The sequence below is a fragment of the Hypanus sabinus genome, chromosome 2 (assembly GCF_030144855.1).
Source record: "Hypanus sabinus isolate sHypSab1 chromosome 2, sHypSab1.hap1, whole genome shotgun sequence".
NCBI classification, from domain to species: Eukaryota; Metazoa; Chordata; class Chondrichthyes; order Myliobatiformes; family Dasyatidae; genus Hypanus; species Hypanus sabinus.
Genome location: NC_082707.1, coordinates 107,678,092 through 107,692,831, shown reverse-complemented (window position 1 = coordinate 107,692,831; position 14,740 = coordinate 107,678,092). Strand labels below are relative to the sequence as shown.

General features: G+C 44.2%; 1 protein-coding gene across 2 annotated transcripts in view; it reads right to left on the bottom strand.

The window, feature by feature from the left end:
* The window catches only part of psen1 (presenilin 1), a 138,818-nt gene extending 124,300 nt beyond the window's left edge, over positions 1-14,518 (bottom strand). For both annotated transcript variants that reach the window (XM_059951664.1, XM_059951679.1), the window contains exon 1: positions 14,361-14,518. The gene's annotated coding sequence lies outside the window, so the exon portion shown is untranslated. The remainder of the gene's footprint in view (positions 1-14,360) is intronic.
* Between the last annotated feature and the right edge of the window lie 222 nt (positions 14,519-14,740).

The window sequence follows — 14,740 nt, the reverse complement described above, 5'->3', positions numbered from 1 at the left end:
GAGATTTAATATTATATTATTATAGGACTTAGCTTTTGTAAATTTTATTAAAGAATGAATTTCTTTATTTTTTGAATTAAATACAACTGAGGGAATGTCAAATTTGGTTATTTGGGATACGATGAAATCTTTTCTCAGGGGACGGATTCATATTCAGTAAGTTTAAGAAAGAAAACAAAAGTGGAACTTTTAGTGATTACTAATAGAATTAAAGGAATAAAGTTTATTCAATAACACCTAATGAAGATCTTTATGAGGATGGAACTTCACAGCATGATTTGCTTTTGACCTATCCCATTGAGCAGCAACTTCTCAAATCTAAAAGTCAATTTGACATACATGGGGATAAGTCAGGCAAATTGTTGGCTGGTCATTTAAAAGCAGATATGGCTAGAAGACAGATTTTGAAAATACGAAGAGCTGACAGAATTGAAACGTCAGATGTTCAGGAAATTAATAAGGTATTTCTGGATTTCTACTCTAACCTTTATAAATCTGACTTTTCAGACAATACTACTTCTATGAATAGATCTTTGCAAAAGCTGAATATACCTAAAATTTCTACTCAAGATATGAATACATTAGATGCGCCTATTAAACAAGAGGAAATTACAAGGGCTATGTCCTCTTTTCAATCAGGTGAGGCTCCGCGACTGGATGGATATACAGTGGAATTTTTTTAAGACTTTTACTGAGATATTTACACCTCATTTATGTCAAGTTTTCACTGATTCTATATCCTGAGTCTCTCCCAAAAACTTTATGCATTAATTTCACTAATTCCTGAAAAAGGAAAAGATCTATCTGAATGTGCCTCTTATAGACCAATTTCTTAACTAAATGTGGATTCTAAAATTCTTTCAAAAATTACAGCTATTAGATTGAGAATATTTAACCTGAAGTTATCTCTAACGATCAAACTGGATTTATTAAGAATAGATATTCATACTTTAATATTCAGAGATTATTGAACATTATTTATTCCTCTCCATCCAAAGAACCTGAATGTGTCATTTCCCTTGACACAAAAAAAGCCTTTGATAAAGTGGAGTGGTTTTATTTTTTGAAATTTTTTAAAGATTTAATTTTGGTCCAGGTTTCAAACTGATATATCAAGCTCCTATGGCTGCAGTTATAATTAACAATCAAAAATCTCCCTACTTTAGACTATACAGAGGTACCCAGCAGGTCTGTCCTCTTAGTCCTCTGTTATTTAACTTGGCTCTAGAACCTCCTGCTATTGCTCTTTGGAATTCCAATAGTATTCAGGGTATTAAGAGAGGGGAAAAATTCATAAGGTTTCGTTATATGCAGATGACTTGTTAATCTACATTTCAGATCCTAAGAAACCTATTCCTTCCATGTTATCCATATTCTCCAAATTTAGTAGTTTTTCTGGATACAAGTTAAATTTATACAAAAGTGAGTTATTTCTTATTAATAATCATTTGGATCAGTATGAGCAATTTACCTTTTAGTATTGCTAAAGATCAATTTACTTATCTTGGTGTTAAAGTTACTAAGAATTTTAAAGATCTGTATAAATATAATTTTTTCCCATTAATTGATTATACCCAACAACACTTTCTAAATGGTCTCCTATGACACTATCATTAATTGGTCAAATTAATGCTATTAAAATGATAGTTCTACCTAAATTCTTATATATATTTCAAGCAGTTCCTTCATTTGTTCCTAAACAGCTTTTTGACAGAATAGACTCTAAAATTTTATCCATATTTGGAACAATAAAATCCTAGATTGAGTAAACGTTTATTGAAGAAATTAAAAAAGGATGATGGTACTGTACTACTGGGCAATTAATATACTGTACTACTGGGCAATTAATATTCGATATATTACCTGTTGGATTCATTATTCAGACATATATGACTGTTCTTTATGGGTGGAATTGGAGAAAAACTCGGTGAAGGGATATTCTTCGGCCTCTTTACTGGAAGCTCCTCTTTCTTTTCTGCTCTCTAAGTTTGGTAGACAAGACCTTAATCCTACTATTAAACATACATTAAGAATTTGGTTTCAGTTTTGCAAATTTTTTGAATTAAATAATTTTGTCCTTTCTAGTAAAATATGTCATAACTATTTTTTTAAACCATCAATTTTTAGATCAGACTTTCTTAATTTGGAAAACCAAAGGTATAACAACTTTTTGGATTTGTTTATAGGGGATTGTTTAATGTCTTTTACTCAGCTAGCGGATAAATTTGATTTATCCAATGTACACTTTTTTAGATATTAACAAATTAGTAATTTTTTTTAAAAAAACACACTTTGCTTCCAAATAATCCCCCCGCTTATCCATCTAATATGATAGATATCCTCTTCCAGGTTAAACCACTCCAAAAAGGGATCAATAGCTACGATTTATAAATGGTTATTGAATTTACGAATGATATCTAAAGATAAAATTAAAGCTGCCTGGGAATTGGAATTTTAAGAGTTACTTTCGGATAATCAATGGAATAAAACTTTTCGTCTGGTAAATACTTCATTTATTTGTGCCCGTCATTCCTTGATACAGTTCAGGGTAGTGCATCGGGCATATATGTCAAAGGATAAATTAGCCCTATTTTTCCCAATGTTAATCCTTGATAGGTGTAATACTCAGGTGGCCACTTTAACTCATATGTTTTGGTTTTGCATAAAGTTGGAGTATTTTCAGAAAGATGTTTTTAAAACCTTATCTAAATTGCTGGATCTGGATTTACAACAAAACTTATTTACAGCTATTTTTGGGATTATTCCATCAGCGGATCATAGCCTTGTCAACTTTACTGGCTAGGAAAGCCATTTTACTTAAATGGAAGGACCCTAGCCCTCCTAACGCCTTTTATTGGCTTTCCTCTATCATTTCCTGTTTAAGTCTAGAACACTACATACCCTTCAGACCATGATGTTGCACCAATGTTTTAACCTGCCTTTAAAATCAATCTAACTTCCCTCCTACATAACCCTCAATTTTCCCATCATCCATGTGTCTATCCAACAGTTTCTTACATTGCCCTAGTGCGGGGCTTGGCAACCCGCGGCTCCGGAGCCACATGTGGCTCTTTTACGTCTGTGCTGCGGCTCCCTGTTGCTTTGGGAAATAATTGGTTGTGGCGACCCTTTTCCTGGCACATCCGAACCGACTCACTATTAGATAGCCTACGGGGGATTGCGAGCACAGAGCTTTGGAGCCTCTGCGCCATGGAGGGCAGGTTGAGGGAGGCTTAAAAGTGAGGCTGAAGATTTCGAATAAAGTTTTTTCCTTCGACTGCCGTTACCGACTCCGTGTCGTAATTTTAGCGCTGCGTGTAGCACACCGCTACATGGTCAGTATTTAATTAAAATGTATTTTATGTTAGTTTGTTAGTTTTTGAAATGTAATTCTAAATTTGAAGATTATGGTGATCTTGTACAATCTAAATAAGACGTTGTGGCGACCCATTTCCTGACACATCCGAACCGGCTCACAATTAGCCAGCGCTCAGGCTAAGGGAGATAGCCTACGGGGGTTTGTGAGTACGTGCCTTTTGCAGCATCCGCGCCCATGGGGGGCGGGTTGAGGGAGGCTTAAAAGCAAGGCTGTTTAGTTCGAATAAAGCTATCTTTGACTGCAGTTTACTGACTGCGTGTAGCAACCGCTACAACGTGTTTTTATCGCTGGCTGTCCAGAGGGGAGGTGCTGAAACGCTTTGTCGCGTGTCTGGAAGAAGAGAAAACTTTCCTGGGCAGCAAAGGGCTCAACTTTCCTGAGCTGGAACAGCCAGAGTGGCTGGAAAAGCTACACTTCATGGTAGACATGACAGCGCACCTGAACACGCTGAACACAGCTCTTCAACGGGGTAAGGACGTACAGCCCTGCACATGTTGGAGGATGTTTTGGCATTCGAGCGCAAGTTGACGTTGCTTGCCAGAGATTTACAGAAAGGCACATTGTCTCACTTCCCCAATTTGAGAGAGTTCAAACAAGGTCACGACATGATAAATTCGGAGTATTTACATTCTGCAATCATTGCAATGCAAACATCATTTGGGAAACGCTTCTGTGAGTTCAGAGAGGAAAAAAACACATTATCCTTCCCGGTCACTCCCCTAAGCATCGATCCATCCCTACTGAATACGACTGCATTGTCAGGTGTGAGTCAACCTGAACAAGTATGATAAATATTTTAATTGCCTATTATTTTACGTATATTCATATGTTTTCATTGTTCAGTGAAATAGTCCTTTTATTTTTCAGGTTGACAGCTGGCTGACGTTATTTTTGGTTTGCTGCTGGCGGCAAATTTAAGTTTGGCGTTTTTCATAAATACAAGGAGGACTCAAATAGACGTTGAGTATTTTACTTAAAAGTAACCTTCAACCCAACGTCTTTTTTTCGGAGTTCAAAATGTTTTTGTTGCATGCAGAAATGTAATTTCGTTTTCTCTGCAGGAGTTCATCAATTTCATAAATGCAACATATTATAGTTTGTTTATACATAGCATAAAGGCAAAACAAAACGTTGTATGCAGTGTTATTTCATTTTAAATGTCAAACGGGTTTTGCGGCTCCCAGTGTTTTCTTTTCTGTGGGAAACGGGTCCAAGTGGCTCTTTCAGTGGTAAAGGTTGCTGACCCCTGCCCTAGTGTATCTGCTTCTATCATGGTGCTCCACATATTCAGCAGTCTGTGTAAAAAAACTTAACCCTTTAATCCAATTAAAATTATACCCCCATTGTATTAGCCATTTCTGCCCTGGGAAAAATATCTCTGGCTATCTACTTATCATCTTATGCACCTCCATCAAGTCACCTCTCATCCCCCTTCACTCCAAGAAGAAAAACCTTAGCTCCCTCAACCTATCATAAGACACGCTCTCTAATGCAGGCAGCATCCTGGTAAATCTCTGCACCCATTCTAAATCTCTACATCCTTCCTATAATGAGGTGACCAAAACTGAAAAGAGTATCCCATGTGTGGTCTGCAATAATACCTTGTGAATAAAATATAACTACCCAAAGCTTTGAGATACTGAAAAGAATTTCACTTAATAGTTAGTGAACAAAAAAAAAAGAAAAAAAAATCTTTTCCTCCAAAGTTGTGCTTGTTGGAAAATGTAAATGAGGGAGGAAACTGGAGCAGAAATAGAGACTGCGCTGCAAGTCACAATTGAACCAGGGTTCCTTCAATTGTGAAGAGGCAGTTGTACTAAACATTGTCCATGATCGAACATTTACAGTAAATTGCAGTAAGACATCTCAGAATGTTTTATAAAGTCAGAGTTGCACAGCATTAAAATTTTGAGTCCATCATGTACAAAGCCCATGTTTTTGCCCACTTACATTATATCGTAGCGATGTGCTACACACAGCGCTGAAATAACGACACGCAGTAAGTCGTTTCGAGACTAGTTTATTCAAACTTCCCGGTGCTGGCATTTAATCCCTAGCGTCCGCACTCTCCAGGCAGAAATGACGTCAGAGGTGCATTACCAAAGTCTCTCCCTGAGCGCTGACTACTTGTGAGCCGGTTCGCCTGTGCAAAGTGGGTCACCACATAACCCCCCCCCCCCAGAACCGGCGATACACCCCCCAATGTCCACAGTCTGGATCAGCCTCTGTTTGGGAGGTCTGCCTCTGCACCGCGGTGCCTGAACCTCGACCAGCTGCGCCGTCCACATGGGCTGGTTTGAGTCGGTCCACCGTGAAAACCTCCTCTCTCCCCCCAATGTCCAGTACGTATGTGGACCCATTGTTGTTGATCACTCGGAACGGCCCCTCGTACGGCCGCTGTAGCGGTGCCCGGTGTCCGCCCCTTCATACAAACACAAACTTACTGCAGGTCGTTGGGTACATGGGTCGGGGTCCGTCCATGCTGTGAAGTTGGTACGGGGGCCAGGTTGCCGAGCCTTTCACGTAGCCTGTCCAGGACTGCTGCGGGTTCTTCCTCTTGCCCCCCTTGGAGCTGGTATGAACTCTCCCGGGACGGCCAGGGGCGTGCCATACACCAACTCGGCCGACGAGGCGTGCAGATCCTCTTTGGGCGCTGTACAAATTCCAAGTAGGACCCAGGGAAGCTTGTCCACCCAGTTAGGTCCGCTCAAGCGGGCCATGAGAGCCAACTTCAAGTGACGGTGGAAGCGTTCCACCAGTCCTTTCGACTGCGGGTGGTAGGCAGTTGTGTGGTGTAGCTGCGTTCCCAACAGGCTGGTCACAGCCGACCACATGCTGGAGGAGAACTGGGCGCCTCTGTCAGAGGTAATGTGGACCGGTACCCTGAAGCGTGCTACCCAGGTTGCGATCAGTGCTCGGACGCAGGAATCGGCAGATGTGTCGGTGAGTGGGACTGCCTCTGGCCACCTCGTGAACCAGTCACCCATAGTTAGGAGGAACCGCACTCCTCTGGACACTGGTAGGGGGCCCACGATATCCACACGAATGTGGCTGAACCTCCGGTGGGTGGGTTCAAACTGCTGCGGCGGGGCTTTAGTGTGCCGCTACACCTTGGCTGTTTGGCACTGCGTGCACATTCTGGCCCATTCACTGACCTGCTTGCAAAGTCCGTGCCACGCGAACTTGCTGGAGACCAGCTGGATGGTTATCCTGATAGATGGGTCCACCAAACCGCATATCGAGTCGAAACTCACCGCCTCCAGGCTGCTGGGACCATGGGGCAAGGTTGGCCAGTAGCCACGTCACACAGGAGGGTCCTATCACCTGGGCCTACAAGAAAGTCCTGCAGCTGCAAACCCGAGACTGTGGTCCTATAGCTGGGTATCTCGTCGTCTGCCTGCTGCGCCTCCGCCAGTGTCGCATAGTCCACCCCCAGGGACAGGGCCTGGACATCTAGTCTGGAGAGTGCGTCCGCCACGACGTTGTCCTTTCCTGAGACATGCTGGATGGCTGTGGTGTACTCCGAGATGTAAGACAGATGTCGCTGCTGGCGAGCCGACCAGGGATCAGACACCTTCGTGAACATGAAGGTCAACGGTTTGTGGTCCGTGAATGCGGTGAACTAAGAAGTAAGAAGTACCTGAAATGCCGGATTGCCAGATACAGTGCCAACAGCTCCCAGTCGAAAGCACTCTACTTGAGTTCGGGTGGTCGTAAGTGCTTGCTGAAGAACGCCAGGGGTTGCCAGCGCCCCTCGATGAGCTGCTCCAGCACCCCACCGACTGCTGTGTCAGATGCATCCACCGTGAGGGCGGTCAGAACGTCCATTCTGGGGTGCACCAGCATCACGGCATCTGCCAAGGCTTCCTTGGCTTTAAAGAAAGCGGCTGCGGCCTCCTTGTTGCTAGTAATGTCCTTGCCTTTACCCAACATCAGGGTGTACAAAGGGCACATGATACTGGCTGCTGAGGGGAGGAAACGGAGGTAGAAGTTCACCATACCAACGAACTCCTGCAGGCCTTTGACCGTGTTGGGCCAGGCAAAGTGGCGGATCGCATCTACCTTGGCGGGCAGAGGTGTTGCCCTGTCTTTGGTAATCCTGTGGCCCAGGAAGTCGATGGTATCGAGACCGAACTGGCATTTGGCCGGGTTGATCGTGAGGCCGAAATCAGGCGGGAGTAGAGCTGGCGGAGGTGGGACAGATGCTCCTGACAACAACTGCTGGCTATAAGGATGTCGTCCAAATAGATGAACGCAAAGTCCAGGTTGCGTCCATTAGCCACTGGAACGTCCGTGCGGCATTCTTCAGGCCAAACGACATTCAGAGGAATTTGAACAGGCTGAACGGGGTGATAAGTGCTGTTTTGGGGATGTCTTCAGTGTGCACCGGGATTTGATGGTATCCCCAGACGAGGTCTACTTTGGAAAAGATTCTTGCCCCGTGCAGGTTTGCTGCAAAGTCCTGTATGTGCGGCACGGGGTAGCGGACTGGAGTGGTATCCTCATTTTGTCTGCGGTAGTTGCCGCATGGTCTCCAACCCCTGGCTGCTTTGGGCACCATGTGCAGGGGGGAGGCCCATGGGCTGTCCGACCTCCGTACGATCCCCAATTCCTCCATCCTCTTTAACTCCTCCTTCGCCAGGCGGAGCTTTTCCGGGGGGAGCCTTTGTGCGCGGGCATGGAGGGGTGGTCCCTGGGTCGGAATGTGGTGCTGAACCCCGTGTCTGGGCACGGCTGCCGTGAACAGCGGTGCCAGAATCGATGGAAAGTCTGTCAGGATTCTGATGAATTCGTTGCTGACAGCGTGATGGAGTCCAGGTGTGGGGCCAGCAACTTGGCTTCACCCAGGGAGAACGTCTGGAAAGTCTCGGTATGTACCAGTCTTTTCCCTTGCAAGTCAACCAGCAGGCTGTGAGCTCGCAAGAAGTCCACCCCCAGGAGTGGTTGAGCCACTGCAGCCAGTGTGAAGTCCCACGTGAACCAGCTGGCGCCAAACTACAGCTGCACTGTGCGGGTGCCGTAGGTCCGTATCGTGCTGCCGTTTGCAGCCCTCAGGGAGGGTCTTGGCTTCCTGTTCCGGGTGTCGTACCCCTTCAGGGGCAGGATGCTGATCTCCGCTCCGGTGTCAACCAAGAAGCGGCGTCCCGACTGTTTGTCCCAGACATACAAGAGACTGTCCTGGTGGCCAGCCGCCATAGTCATTAGCGGCAGCTGGCCCTTGCAGGGCGGGCGACAACAGCGGGCTTTTGTGCCCCACCACTGGTGGTAGAAACTCCACTGTTCACTGGCCTCCTCACTGCTGCCTCTGTGTTGTGTGCGTCCCCCTGCCAGGCCTGGTCTGGTCCGCTGTTGGGCGCGTGCCCTGCTAATCTGACCGACTGATGCCACGCTCTCCCTCTTGGCTTTCCACAGCACGTCTGCCCGGTCCGCCACCTTCCGGGGGTTGCTGAAATCTGTGTCGACCAGCAGCAGATGTATGTCCTCGGGCAGTCGCTCTAGGAACACTTGCTCAAACATGAGGCAGGGCTTGTGTCAGTCAGCCAGAGATAGCATCTCGTTCATCAATGCTGACAGCAGTCTGTCTCCCAAACCGTCCAGGTGAAACAGGTGGGCACCTCGCTCACGCCGTGAGAGGCCAAAGGTCTCAATTAGCAGCGCTTTGAATGCTTCATATCTGCCTTCTTCTGGGGGCGACTGTATGAAATCCGCAACCTGGGCGGCCGTCTCCTGGTCAAGGGCACTCACCACGTGGTAGTAACGCGTGTAATCAGAGGAAATCTGCCGAATCTGGAACTGGGCTTCTGCTTGGCTAAACCACATGCGTGGTCGCAGTGTCCAGAAAGTCAACAGTTTTAGCAAAACTGCATGAACAGATAAAGAGTCGGTCATCTTTGGTCCAAATCTCGTTTGGACCGTCGGGGTCACCAATGTAGCGATGTTCTACACACAGCGCTGAAATAACGACACGCAGTCGATAAGTCATTTCGAGACTAGTTTATTCAAACTTCACAGCGCTGGCATTTAATCCCTAGCGCCCGCCCTCTCCGGGCGGAAATGACGTCAGAGGTGCATTACCAAAGTCTCCCTCCACGCGCTGGCTATTTGTGAGCCGGTTTGCCTGCGCAGAAAGTGGGTCGCCACAATATCCCCAATGCCTGCATTATGACTACATGCTTCTAAGCCTCATCTACTCAAGTGCCTTTCAAAACACCTCATAGACCAGTACAGCACATGTTTTTCCAAACTAATTAAATGTCTAACTAAACTACACTCTTCTACTTACACAATGTCCTTCTCTCTCCATCCTCTGCACATCCATGTGCCTACTTAAGAGTTTATTGAATGCATTTTTCATATTTGCCTTCAACAACCAGCGCACCAACTCCAGCAGTATTTTCTAGGCTCTATACAAAAAAACTTGCCCTGCACACCTCTTACCTTAAACACACTAGACATTTTAACTTGGGAGAAAAATGTACCAGCTGTCTGTGCCCTACAAAAACTTCTATCAGGTTTGCTCTCAGCCTCCACTGCTCCAGAGAAAAGTCTGTTCAAGCTCTCCTCATAACCCACACCCTCTAATACAGGCAGCATCCTGAAAAACCTTTTTCACCCTCTCCAAATTCTCTATATCCTACCTAGAATGTGGCAACTAGAATTAAATGTTATTACTCCTGGTGCAGCCTAACTAAAGTGTTTTAAAGGTGCAACATAACTTTTGAACTCACTGCCTTGAGTAAACGGTAATACTTCTGTCCTCCACCACCTCCTCTAGGCGCACATTAGCCACATTTTTAAAAAAACATGTTCCACAAATCCTCTTTAAAACTCTTTCCCCTCACCATAAACCTGTTGCCTCTGTTTTAATAGTTCTACTAAGGGTAAAAGACACATTAAATACCCTTCACGCTTAGCCTATCCAACTCACACCACCCTGGGGAATCTCTTCTGCACTCTCTCGGAGACAATCACATCTTTCTAAGAGTACAATGACCAAAGATGCACACGATACTCCAAGTGCAGACTAACCAGTGTGTCGTGGTTTCAATACAGACAGTCCCCGAGTTACAAACGTCCAACTTACGAACAACTCGTACTTATGAACAGCCTGCCACAAAGCCTATTATATTAAAAATTCATCAACTCGAGGAAGGAGAACGCCATCCGTCATTTTAAATCAGATCACGTTGCCGTTAACACTGTGTTTGAGTGTGTAACTTCGTATTTGGCTTAAATTTTTCTTAGCAAGTTTCACCCTGACCCCCCTTTTCCAGTCAGCACTGCCCCCACTTGTCCCATTTAACCTGTCTCAGGGCGGGTGGACTTTAGGACCCGGAGGAGCACAGGACCCACCTCCTGCGGCTGCTGCTGAATCCGCAGTGTTTCTGTTCAGTTGATGGAAAATGATCACGATTGAAAATAAAGTGGAAATAATAAAGCAATCCGAAAGAGGTGAAACACCATCAATCATTGGAAAAGTGTTAGGCTACAATCGGTCAACAATTGGAACAATTTTAAAGGATAAAGTGAGAATAATGGAGCATGTGAAAGGCCCTGCCCCAATAAAAGCTACAATTATTACTAAGCAACGCAGTGGTTTAATTATTGAAATACATATGTTTCTTATGCATAGTGTTTTATATGCATAGAAAGGTAAAATATATACTATATACTAAGACAAACATTTGACTAACTGATGCTAAATAATACCAGATGTACCTGTTCCAACTTATGTACAAATCTGACTTAAAGACGGACTTAGGAACAGAACTCGTTCGTAACCCGGGGACTGCCTGTATATCATCCCAACTCATATATTCTATGCCCCAACATATGAAGGCAAGCATGTCATAATGTCATATACCTAATTAACCACCCTATCTATCCATGTAGCCATTAGATATTGGTATCAGTGGAATATCATCAATGAGACTAGAGATATTGATAAAGAAATAGGCCTTCAAAAACATTAAAGGACAAGTGGGAGACAGAAATCCTGGTCTGTGTAGAAACTTCCAGAATTTAAGCCCTACACAGAAGGCATGGCTAAAGGTGATAAAAAGAAAATGACAGTTTACAAGCCTTTAAGACCTCTGTTCAAACTCTGGCTGAAAGGATGTGAGGAAAATGGAAGAGCAGATCATTATTTCAAGGGTAAAAAATTTCTGCATGCTGCTGTGCAGATGGACTTGGGAGTGCTTGTGCATGAATCACAAAAGGTTGGTTTGCCGGTGCAGCAGGCTATCAAGAAAGCAAATGGTATGTCGGCCTTCACTGCTAGAGGGATTGAATTGAAGAATATGTAGGTTATGCTCTAACTGTACCAGGTACTGGTGAGGTCACATCTACAGTACTGCGAGCAGTTCTGGTCTCCTTACTTGAGGAAGGATATAGTGGCTTTGGAGGTGGTGCAGAGGAGGTTCACCGGGTTGATTCCAGAGATGAGAGGGTTAGACTATGTGAAGAGATTGAGTCACCTGGGACTGTATTCGCTGCAATTCAAAAGAATGGGAGGAGATCTTACAGATCTTCCTTATATAAAATAATGAAAGGGATAGATAAGAAAGGCAGAAAATTGTTTCCACTCATAGGTGAGACTAGAACTAGGGACATAGCCTCAAGATTCGGGGAAGTAGATTTAGGATGAAGAGGAGGAGGAACTGCTTTTCCCAGAGCATGGTGAATCTGTGAAATCCTCTGCCCAATGGAAGCTACCTCTGTAAATAGACTTAAGACAAGGTTGGATAGATTTTTGCACAGCAGGAGAATTGAGAGATATGAGGAAAAGACAGGTAGGTGGAGATGAGTCCATGGCCAGATCAGCCATGATCTTACTGAATGGCAGAGCTGGCTCAATTTGTCAGGTGGCAAACTCCTGCTCCTATTGTTTTATGTTCTTATGACTAAACCCACAACGGGATTTACAAATAAGAACTAGCAAAGTCAGTGTTGAAATGGGAAGCAAAAAAAAATCAGTAAATTTCAGAAGTGAATGAAACATGGTGCAAATCGAGATAGAGGAAGAAAGAATTATAGATTTTGCCTAGTTAACATAAACATGAATGGTGGTTTCAGCATTATGTTTAGGCAGTGGTAAATCTGCAAAGGCAAAATGTATTTGGAATTAGATTGTCCTGCTGTCAGATGCTAATCTCAGAGTCAATAAGCCATGAACAGTCTGTTTCCTATTTTGACAGAGTTGGAGATGGTGGCCAAGGAACATATTATTTGCAGTCTGAAGGGAATGACTAAGACCATCATTGGGTGTTTGATGTTTTCCTTAAATAGATTCCATTATGTTTCTTTGTTTCGTGGCTATTTGTAGGAGGACAAATCTCAAGGTTGTATACTGCATACATATGTTGATAATAAATGTACATTGAACTTATACAATATTTTTTGAGAGGAAATATCTCCTGCTCTAGTAATGGAATTTGGATAATCAATCTGACAGGGTCAGAGACACAGGAGAGATGATGGTGAAGTAGAGCTGGATGTCATCGATTGGCATCTGAAACATGACATCAAAGTTCAAAAATCACTTATTATGAAAGTATGCATATCATTTACAACCTTGAGTTTGTCCTCTTGCAGGCAGCCACAAAACAAAGAAACACAATAGAATCCATTTTAAAAACCCTACACAACAAAGACTGTCAAACACCCGAAGTGTGAAAAAAGGAACAGATCACACAAACAATAAAAAAGTAAACAAATAACATTCAGAACATGAACTGCAGAGTCCCCAAACACGTGGTCAGTCACACAGCCAGTCCAAGGTTGAGATGAGTGCCAGTGGTTGCAGGCCACAGCTATAGAGTCAATTCAGGGTTCAGGAAAGTAAACTATATTATAAAAATTGTTATAACTTAGATTTGTTTTTCTTGTGAACGCTCTATCTCTGATGCTATGTGCCTGTGAAGCTGCTGCAAGTCAGTTTCTCATTGCACCTGTGCTCAAATTCATTGTCATATATACACAACTTTGATTTCAGGGGTTACCAACAGGTAGCATACAGGCCAAGAAATAAATGTGGTCAAGTAGAGATGACTAGGACTAGAATCCAATCTGGTAGTTGTACTGGACAAACAAGAATAGAAACAAGGATAGGCCAACTCAGCTGAATGGTAAAACAATATCGGATGAAAAGTGTGAAGCAGGGTCATCAGTGATTGTTAGCAGATACCCTCATCGCACATTAGCAAGTTGAAAGAATGAGGATACCAAGTATGTCATACAGGTCATGTGAAAGCACTTATCACTCAATCTAGAATAACTTATTACAGGTACAGCATAAAGAGTTAATAAATTATCCCCTTTCGTTAACATAACATATGGTATATGTATGTTCCACATGATTATCAACAAGTATATGTTAAAATTCACCTCTTAAGTAATGTCTGGATTCCAACTTTGACCACCTTGGAGGTCACGTTTGATATACACACTCAATTGTTTATTTTCCACATTGAGGTAAAACCAGGTAACACGAATGCTGTTCAATAGCTAACTTGTTTTACAGTTGCTCGTGAAACTAGGTATACAGATTGCTGAAATTTCAGAATCTTAATGGCTAAACACAAGACAGCACAACAGAACTAGTCAGACTTGTTAAATAAAAAGTCCTCAACAAGCTAATTTTTGGAAGGTGAATGACCACTCTGATGGACGAGTTGACCAGCAGCCGGGAGGGGTAGTAAGAGCCGGGCACTGTGGGTGAGGAAGAAAGTGGGGGTGGGGCGGAGCATATATTTCAGCCGTGATCTAACACAGCGACAGCACTCGAGCAGTCGTTCCCGACAGATGTATATCACGGCGGATCCAGGGGAAGCAGGTCCTGCCGGGTCACATCCCATTACAGCGGACTGACTGTGGGAATCAGTGACTTAACCAGTCGTCTGGGAAAGGGCCGGGGACAGGCTATCACCGAGCATACCGCTCTGCTTCAACCCAAGACAATACATCCGAACTGGACCCTTACCGCCCTCGCCTCCACTCACGATGAAGAACCACTCGGTCACAGCTGACACAGACTGGCGATCTCTGGCACCCTCACCCGCCGCCCGGTGTGACGACACTTCCGGTGCCAAGACCTAGCCGCAACACTGACGTCAACGCGTAACAGGCGAACACCCTGGAGGCCGAGTGTCTCTCTTTCAGCGGCCTGTCTCAGAAACAGGCCCACTCCAGCAATTGGTCGTCTATCAATTGGTTCTTCATGGCATTCAGCTAAAGCTCTTCAGTTGCTTCCTCCTGGACAACAAGCACACTAATGTGGCATCAGGCTTCTTCCCTAGCTAGAGCTACCCCGTAAGCTACTCCCACTAGCATTAGCTCATCCCCTGTAAGACTCCCCTTCGC